Raw genomic sequence first — 9,498 nt, forward strand, 5'->3', positions numbered from 1 at the left:
GGTTCGTAATCCAAGACGTGGGAAGGGTCATAGACGTATTTCCTCAACATGGACACGTGGAACACGTTATGCACTGCGCTTAATGACGGTGGCAAGGCCAACCGGTAAGCGACCGGTCCGATGCGCTCCAAGATCTCAAAAGGACCAATAAATCTTGGACTGAGTTTTCCCTTCTTACCAAAATGTAGGACTCCTTTCACTGGTGCCACACGAAGGAAAACGTGGTCACCGACCTCAAATTCCAATGCCCTTCGCCTAATATCAGCGTAACTCTTCTGTGTGCTTTGGGCCGTCTGCATTCTTGCTTTAATATTTTGGATGGCAACATTAGTTTCTTGTACCAATTTTGGTCCCAACAGGACTCTCTCACCGACCTCATCCCAATGCACCGGCGACCTACACTTTTTCGCGTACAACGCTTCATATGGGGCCATGTCAATGGTCGCCTGATAACTATTGTTGTATGCAAACTCTGCCAGGTGTTTGTCCCAAGAACCACCGAAATCCAATGTGCAAGCCCTCAACATATCTTCCAGGACCTGGTTCAGACGATCGGTCTGACCATCGGTCTGGGGGTGGAACGCCGTACTGAAATCGAGTCGTGTCTCCAGAGCTTTATGTAAACTCCACCAAAACTTGACGTGAAACGGGAGTCCCGATCTGACACTATGGTCACTGGTATGCCATGGAGTCTAACAATTTCTTGCAGATAAAGTTCCGCCCACCTTTCTACTGAATACGTGGCTTTGCCTGGTATGAAATGCGCAGACTTTGTTAAGCGATCCACAATCACCCAAATCACTGTGAAACCTTTAGCCGTTCTCGGCAACCCTGTAATGAAGTCCATGGCTACGTCATCCCATTTCCACACCGGTATACTTAAAGGTTGCAACAACCCGGCGGGCCTCTGTCTGGAGGCTTTCACCTGTTGGCACGTCAAACAGCTACTAACAAACTGAGCAATCTCACACTTCATATTGTGCCACCAATAGTGTCTATTAAGATCTCTATACATCTTGGTACTTCCAGGATGCACCGAGAATGGGGTATTATAAGCCTCGGCTAGTAAACCCCTCCTTAAAGGAAAAACTCTTGGTACGCACAGTCTCCCCTGATAGAGCAGGGCCTTATCTTTCGAAAGGGAAAAATCTCCTTGGCCCAGCATCCCGAAACCCTTGCTCAGACTGGAGTCTCCCTTTTGTGCAGTGATGATTCGTTGTCTTAGGGTGGGTTTGACCGAGAGTTGAGCCAGCACTGCCGAAACATCTTCCACCGCTAACTCTACCTCCGAACGGTCCAACTCATCTAACACTGGTCCAGGAGGTACTACCAGAGGAGCTACGCTTGCTGCTCTTCTACTGAGTGCGTCGGCCACCACGTTTGCCTTACCCGGATGGTAATTGATCTCGCAGTCGTAGTCTTTTACCAGTTCTAACCACCTCCGCTGCCTGAGGTTAAGTTCTTTCTGAGTGAAGAAATATTTTAAACTTTGGTGATCGGTGAAGATCTGAATCTTTTCCCCATAAAGATAGTGTCTCCATATCTTCAAGGCGAAAACTACCGTAGCAAGCTCCAAGTCATGGGTGGGATAGTTAAGCTCGTGTACCTTTAACTGACGTGAGGCATAGGCAATGACTTTTCCCTGCTGCATCAGAACGCAACCTAAGCCCCTTCGTGAAGCGTCACTGTACACCACCAAACTTCCTGACCCATCCGGTACTGTGAACACTGGGGCCATGACCAAACGCTCTTTCAGTTCTTGGAAGCTTTTCTCACATTCGTCGTTCCAATCGAACGTAGCATTCTTGCGGGTTAACTGAGTCAACGGTGCCGCCACCCGAGAGAAATCCTGGACGAACCTTCTATAATAGCCGGCTAGGCCGAGAAAACTGCAGATTTCTGTCACTGTGCGAGGCCTTGGCCAACCACTGACCGCCTCCACCTTGGCCGGGTCCACAGCAATACCTTCCCTGGTGACTATGTGGCCAAGGAAAGCCACCTTAACCAGCCAAAACTCACATTTCGAGAATTTCGCGTACAGGCTGTTCTTCCTCAAAGCGGTAAGGACCTGCCGTAGATGTCCTTCGTGCTACTCTTCCGTTTTGGAGTAAATCAAAATATCGTCGATAAACACGATCACAAACAGATCCAAAAATTCCTTAAAAACTCGATTCATGAGATCCATAAATGCCGCAGGGGCATTAGTGAGTCCGAAAGACATAACGGTAAACTCAAAATGCCCATACCTGATTCTGAAGGCTGTCCTAGGTATATCGGCGTCTTTAATTCTCAACTTATGGTACCCCGATCGTAGGTCTATCTTCGAGAACACCCTTGCTCCTTTTAGTTGGTCAAAGAGGTCATCGATGCGAGGAAGGGGGTACCTATTTTTTATTGTCACCTTGTTCAGATCTCGGTAGTCAACACAAAGTCGCATAGATCCATCCTTTTTTTTCACAAACAACACGGGGGCACCCCAAGGAGACACGCTCGGGCGAATGAAGCCTTTGTCTAAGAGTTCTTCCAGCTGAACCTTAAGCTCCTTAAGTTCCGCTGAAGCCATGCGGTACGGTGCCTTCAAAATGGGAGCTGTCCTGAGTGGTTAATCGATACAAAAATCCAGTTCACGAACAGGGGGTAGCCCTGGAAGGTCATTGGGGAACACATCTGGGAACTCTCTGACCACGTGAACGGAGTCGATACCAGGTGGAGTCTTACTAACGTCGACGACGTTGGCCAAATATCCCCAAGCTCCATTCTGCAACAGGCATCTTGCCTTCAACGCTGATACTGTCCTTGGGACTCTACCCGTAACCCTTTTAAAAGTAAAGTTCCGACTCGAAGGTAGTTGGAAGGAGACTTCTCTTCTCAAGCAATTAATGTTGGCTTGGTTGGTAGCTAGCCAATCCATGCCCACAATAACGTCAAAATCTCGCATGTCCAGCTGGATCAGTCTTGCCCTTAGAGTCTGATTATCAAAAGACAACTCACCTGCCCTCACCTTTTGGCTAGCAATCAAAATCGACCCTGATGGTGTAGAAACCGACAACAAAAACCCTAACGGCTCTAATTCGAGGGTTGCCTGACGAACAAACGCAGAAGAGATGAAGGTGTGGCTCGACCCCGAATCAAACAATACATACGCAGGCACGTCATGGACTAAAACAGTACCTGGATCACAATGCAAAGATAAGGACATACGCTCACACACAAAGCCCAAAAAAAATGAGAAGAAATACCTGTGACCACCGTTTCGGCATCCGCTGCTTCCTTGCGAGTAAGTGCGAAGACACGAGCCCTTTGGTTATTTCCCTGCGTCGAAACTGGTGGTGGAATCCTCTGACCCAACCTCTGTGTATTTGCGGCCGACATGGGACATTCCCTTGCAAAATGCCCCTCTCTTCCGCACCTGAAACAACCCTTACTTCCCGTCCAGCACTGCCCCGTATGTCTTTTCTTGCAGGTGGGGCATACTGGCGGCATGCCCTGGTGTTGAGCCTGGCGCTGGGGTGCTCTCAATACCGGGTCGGCATAAGTCGAAGGGAACTTCTGATATGAACCAAAGTGTCTTAGTCTTCAAGAGTTAAAGGAAGTTGTTGGAGAATCCTATGTCCAAGTTGACAACAAATTGGAGTTGCATTAAATGCACTCTAGTATCATTTATGGCAACCTCAAGTTGCATTGAATTAAGTCAAGAACAAGTCCAACTTCATTTACTACAAACTCAAGTTGCATTAATGGAAGTCTAAGTTGAACTCAAGATGCATTAAATGAACAAGACTTCAAAGTACTTGAAAGTAGTTCAAACTCCAGTTCATTCACTCTTGAAGGGTTACAAACTCTTGGTTTTATGGTTGAGGAGTTTCATTCTCGGATTTAAAGCATGTTTAATTGTATTTTCAGTTTTAAACATTTCATTTATGTGTTTTAGGTTTTATTTGTGTTAGTGGTGGTTATGGTATTGATGTAGTAGGGAGTTACAACCTTTACAATTCTTTTAGGTTACTTGAAGGGTTGTTTTGGAGGCTATAAATAGCCTAGCTTGTTCCCTTGGAAAAAAGAGATTTGAGATTTGAGTTTTGAGATAATGAAATTTAAGCTTATTGAGCCATGAGCTTTTCCTTTGCATTTCTTGTGTTTTAGAATTGCATGCTAGAATCAATTAAGTAGCCTTGATCAAGCTATCTTGTGGAGTGGTTCGAATCTTGAGTTTAGAAACAAGTTTTCTCTACTCTTGATATTGATCATCAAGGTAAATCCGTTCTAACTTCTTCCTTGGGTTGACATCAGATCACAATGCCTTAGTCTTCAGATTCCCTTTTGGTTGCATGAATTCATTCCATTTGGAATGCTCCTCTTCTTTCCTCAATTGATCTTCAATTTTGATAGCATGGTGATACATATCTTCCAAGTAAGGTGGTGGATTTCTATCAATATGATGAACAATTTCCAGATTCAAACCTCCAAGGAATCTAGACATGGTTTCTTCCTCTTCTTCTCGAATGTGTGCTTTTTCCATTAAAATCACATCTCTTGATAATACTCATCAACACTTTTTGTTCCCTGCCTCAAAGCTTGCAGTTTAGTTTTCAAATCATTTTTATAATGTTTGGGAGCATACCTCATTCTCATGGCTTCTTTGAGTTTTTCCCAAGTTTCTATTTGATCCTCATCTTTCCTTCTTTTCTCGGATTTGAGATGTTGATACCATTCATTAGCATGATTAATGAATTCGGCAATGACAAGTCTCATCTTCTTATTTTCACTATATGTAGAGCAATGAAATACACGTTCTATCTTCCTTTCCCATCGCAAGTAAGCATCGGGGTCCGCCGTTCCACTAAATGGTGGAATTTTGAGTTGAGCTCCACCATCTCTCTTTTCATTTACTCTTTCCCATCTCCTCGGTTGCATAATGTTGGCAAAGTTATTCCTTCCTCTACTCCCAACTTGTTCTTTTTGTACATCGAAGTCAAACATACCTTCATCTTCCTGTAAGACTCGTTCTTCTCTTCGTTGTTGCACCCTTCTTTCCTGCCTATCTTCCCTCATCATTTCCACCATACCTTGAATTGATTGAAGAATGGCCATAGTAGGATCTTGCGGTACTCCCTGTGACATTTTGTTAGAAAAATAAAATAACAAAATAAGGACCTTTCCACTCCTCTCACTAGGATTTCACTCAAGGACACTCGTGTTTATCACTCGAGGGTAGGCTTTTGGTACTAGGTCAAAGATGTAAGGGTTGACTTAAATTTTGGTGCAATCTTGCTTAAGGCTTGATATAACTAATTCAATGATCAACTCTCACAAACTAAGACTACAGCAACTCAATCTTAGGATAAAAAACTTGATAATTTAAACAAAACACAACATAATGAAAAGAACTTTTCATGTGCCTCGGATCTTCGAATGCTTTTTTTTTGTGCTACTGTTTTCTTTCTTTTGCTACTGATTTTTGTTTCTTTTGCTTCTGTTTTTTTTCTCTTTTGCTTCTATTTTTTTTTCTTTGCTAATAATCCGAGAGCAAAAAAGACAAGAATTTCAAGGCAAGTTGTAGTATGTCTTGTTACACTTTGTAAGAACTACTTTCGAAAAAAGAAAAAATGACAGAATATAAAATTAGACAAAGTAAAGATATTTCACCTCTAGAGCCGGCCAAAGGATGTCGACCAATGCTCTGATACCAAATGATAAGCGCCAAGGTTGCTCGTGTTTACAAAGCTAGAGGTCCTTCTAGGATCCTTGCAAACATTCACAAAAACGACTAACTTACCGAATGATTCCAACCAAGAGTAAGGTTACAAGATGAATCACTCTTAGATCGGACTTAGAATCTACGATGGTCACTTCTAGATCCTAAGACGACTCACTCCAGAATTAGCTTGATCTAGACTAATCCAATGAATCGGTTTAACATCAAACCTAAAGCAAGATTTGAAAGAAGCAACACCAAAAGTGTTAAGGAACAAAAGTTCTTGAATTTCAATATGTTTTAATCTTAAGTTTCATAACAAGAGCATTACAAGCCTTTAAATAGGCCAAATGGTCGTTCAACATAAGAACACCAAAAGTTTTTCAAAATACTACTTAATGCAAATTGTAGAAAATAAGACATGCAAATTAAAACTTGATTGCACATCATTATAGACACTTAAATGCGGATCAGAAAACGTAGTCATGCTTCAAATGGTCTTATCTATGTGCTGTAGGAGGCGCTTCACATTTGAATATGGTTTGACAACTTTTGACTTCACAAACTCCAAAGAGGTGCAATCTGCAAAGGCACCTGTTCACGAATCTGCACACTTTTTTTGTCCTCCGTGCCATCTCTCAAAATAGACAACTTTTCTCGTGCCATCTTTGCTCCATTCTCTTCTTGACTCATTGAAGTAACATTATGAATAAATTCGGGCTCAAAACTCTTTGTTGGTTCTTGTGCATTAACAAGCTTTTGAAGGTGCAGTGTGAAAGCCTCTTGAATCTTCCTTGCCTTTCTTGTAATAATTGCTCATTTGATATATGTAATTGGTCACAAATGGATTCGTATCACACTCTAGCCAAAGCATGTGAATTGTTTGAAAAAGAATCTTGTGTGAGAGAAAAGCATGAGATTAGTTTGTAGCCTAAAGAGAAAAATGAGAGAAAAGCCAAGAATGTAAGCTTGTTTGAAAAAGTTTGTGATGTCAACTATGTTTTATTTTCCAAACAAAACATTCTTGATCTTTTGTACAAAGGCGTTTGTTATCTAACGGGAGAGCTTAAACCATGTTGGTCTAGTGTTTCCCTTGAGTTTTTACAGGAGGCTAGAACACTCATTGAGAGGATTGAACCAAAGATTGCTTCCAAAGTACAAAATGACAGTCAACATGTGGTCTACAAGGCTGAAGCATCTTGTGAGAAGCAAAAGTCCCAATTTGCTTCTAAATTCATTCATGGAAGGAAGTATACAATGTTCAAGCCGGGTGATTGGGTTTGGAGACACTATTGGAAGGATCGCTTTTCTTTTGGAAAGAAGTTGAAGAAGAACCCATGTAGAGCTATAAATTTGACATTTGATGATTTTAAGAGTGCTCTACACGGCAAGTTCGATGAAAATTACATATTCAATGCTGTTGATTTTCGTCCATTTGATGTAGGAGATTCTTTTGATTCGAGGACGAATCCTTTTGAAGACAGGGAGGATGATATGAACCAAAGTGTCTTAGTCTTCAAGAGTTAAAGGAAGTTGTTGGAGAATCCTATGTCCAAGTTGACAACAAATTGGAGTTGCATTAAATGCACTCTAGTGTCATTTATGGCAACCTCAAGTTGCATTGAATTAATTCAAGAACAAGTCCAACTTCATTTACTACAAACTCAAGTTGCATTAATGGAAGTCTAAGTTGAACTCAAGATGCATTAAATGAACAAGACTTCAAAGTACTTGAAAGTAGTTCAAACTCCAATTCATTCACTCTTGAAGGGTTACAAACTCTTGGTTTTATGGTGGAGGAGTTTCATTCTCGGATTTAAAGCATGTTTAATTGTATTTTCAGTTTTAAACCTTTGCATTTATGTGTTTTAAGTTTTATTTGTGTTAGTGGTGGTTATGGTATTGATGTAGTAGGGAGTTACAACCTTTATAATTCTTTTAGGTTACTCGAAGGGTTGTTTTGGAGGCTATAAATAGCCTAGCTTGTTCCCTTGGAAAAAAGACAGATTTGAGATTTGAGTTTTGAGATAATGAAATTTAAGCTTATTGAGCCATGAGCTTTTCCTTTGAATTTCTTGTGTTTTAGAATTGCATGCTAGAATCATTCAAGTAGCCTTGATCAAGCTATCTTGTGAAGTGGTTCGAATCTTGAGTTTAGAAACAAGTTTTCTCTACTCTTGATATTGATCATCAAGGTAAATCCGTTCTAACTTCTTCCTTGGGTTGACATCATCTTGATTTGGGGGTTTTAGCACTTGTGATCTAGGGGTTTGCATAACCATAAGGGTTCTTAGATCCAATTGGCTATTGTTTTCTTATCAACTTCCTTTTCACACCTGAAGATGATCCGACCTCTGGCAGGGGTGAGGCCTTGTTGGAAACATCCTTATCCATAACCAAGGCGCCCCTAACCGCTTCAGCATAGTTGGTGGGTCGCTGGAGGTCCACCGGGCCTCTGATTCCCTTGCGCAAGCCTTTAACAAACCTCTTGATCTTTAATGCCTCAGTGGGAATCAACTCTAGAGCGAAACGGGAGAGTTCCGTGAACTTCCTTTCATACTGTGCCACCTATAATGTTCCTTGGACTAGATGCAAGAATTCTGCCTCCTTCATGTCTTTCACAGTCTCCGGATAGTAGTAGTCGTACAACAAGTTCTTGAACCTTGCCCACGGAATTGGTACATTCGCATGATCCTCTGCCGCTGCTACTGAGTCCCACCAGTTCAGGGCCTCGCCCCTCAACATAAAAACCGCGCCCTTCACCTTGAATTGGTCATCGCAACCAAGATACGCGTAAAGGGCTTCCAACTCTCTGATCCACTCTTCCGCTGCAGTCGCTCTTTCACTCTCACAGTCAAAGGTTGGGGGTCCGTAGCGCATGAAATCCTTGATGAAGCGAGCCTCGCTCTGGGGTGTATGAAGGTGTTGGGGTGGTGGAGCTTGGACCCCGCCCACCCCTGCGGCGTTACTGATCACTGCTTGCAAGGCCTCCACAAGCAATGCCAATTGGGGGTTCACCTGAGGAACTGCAGGATCTGCCCGCTCTCGAGCTGCTGCTGGAGGAAATGGAGGGACTATTCCTGCCTGGTTCCTAACTGGAGGGGGCGGTGGATCCGCTCCGTTCTCACCTCCGGGAGCGGGGTCGGTGTCAGCTCGCAATCTCATACTACGACGGGGAAGCATTGTCTGGAAGAACGGCATAAAATTTCGGTAAGACGTTAGCACGATACTCCACGCAAAAACTGAAAGGAAAAGTGGCAGTCGAAACTCCCATAATAGTAAAAAGTCCACCACATTCTATTTGGTACGCTTAATAAACACTCTATGTCTAGCGAAACAGAGCGGCAACAAAAACTGATAAGAAAATTTCAGCGCACAAGTAAATCATGGGAAATGTATAAGCTCTCAAGGACGAGCATGAAGCGTACCTGGTGATGACGAGGAGGTCGACCGAGATCACTACTCCTAAGTATGCTAGTTCAACTAGGAGGTCACCCAACCTAAGATTGCTCCAAGCCAAGCACGCTTAACTTTGGAGTTCTTACGATTGAGCCACCGAACAGGAAGGTGCACCTTGTTGGTATAGGTAGTGACTATCAATTCTTTTTAACCCTTTATTGACCATTCTTTAACAATTTCAAGATCCCTCTCATTCGGATGTGGTATCGATTCATTCATGTACCCCTCCTCTCGGGCGTCACATCTCTGTTGCTCAGTTAAGTTGCCGCCGCCGCCAAAACTGTTGTATGCTACTGCTGCTTGTCAATGACCGCCGAATAGTGGCCAGCGGGAATGAAACCACA

The 9,498-nt window shown here is 42.9% G+C and overlaps 1 pseudogene; it reads right to left on the reverse strand.

The window, feature by feature from the left end:
- Window positions 1–544: 544 nt before the first annotated feature.
- Window positions 545–8,896, reverse strand: LOC148210269 (uncharacterized; annotated as a pseudogene).
- Between the last annotated feature and the right edge of the window lie 602 nt (window positions 8,897–9,498).

This window comes from Momordica charantia (genome assembly GCF_013281855.1).
Source record: "Momordica charantia cultivar OHB3-1 chromosome 7 unlocalized genomic scaffold, Mcharantia_2.0 BLBB01000007.1, whole genome shotgun sequence".
Taxonomy (NCBI): Eukaryota; Viridiplantae; Streptophyta; class Magnoliopsida; order Cucurbitales; family Cucurbitaceae; genus Momordica; species Momordica charantia.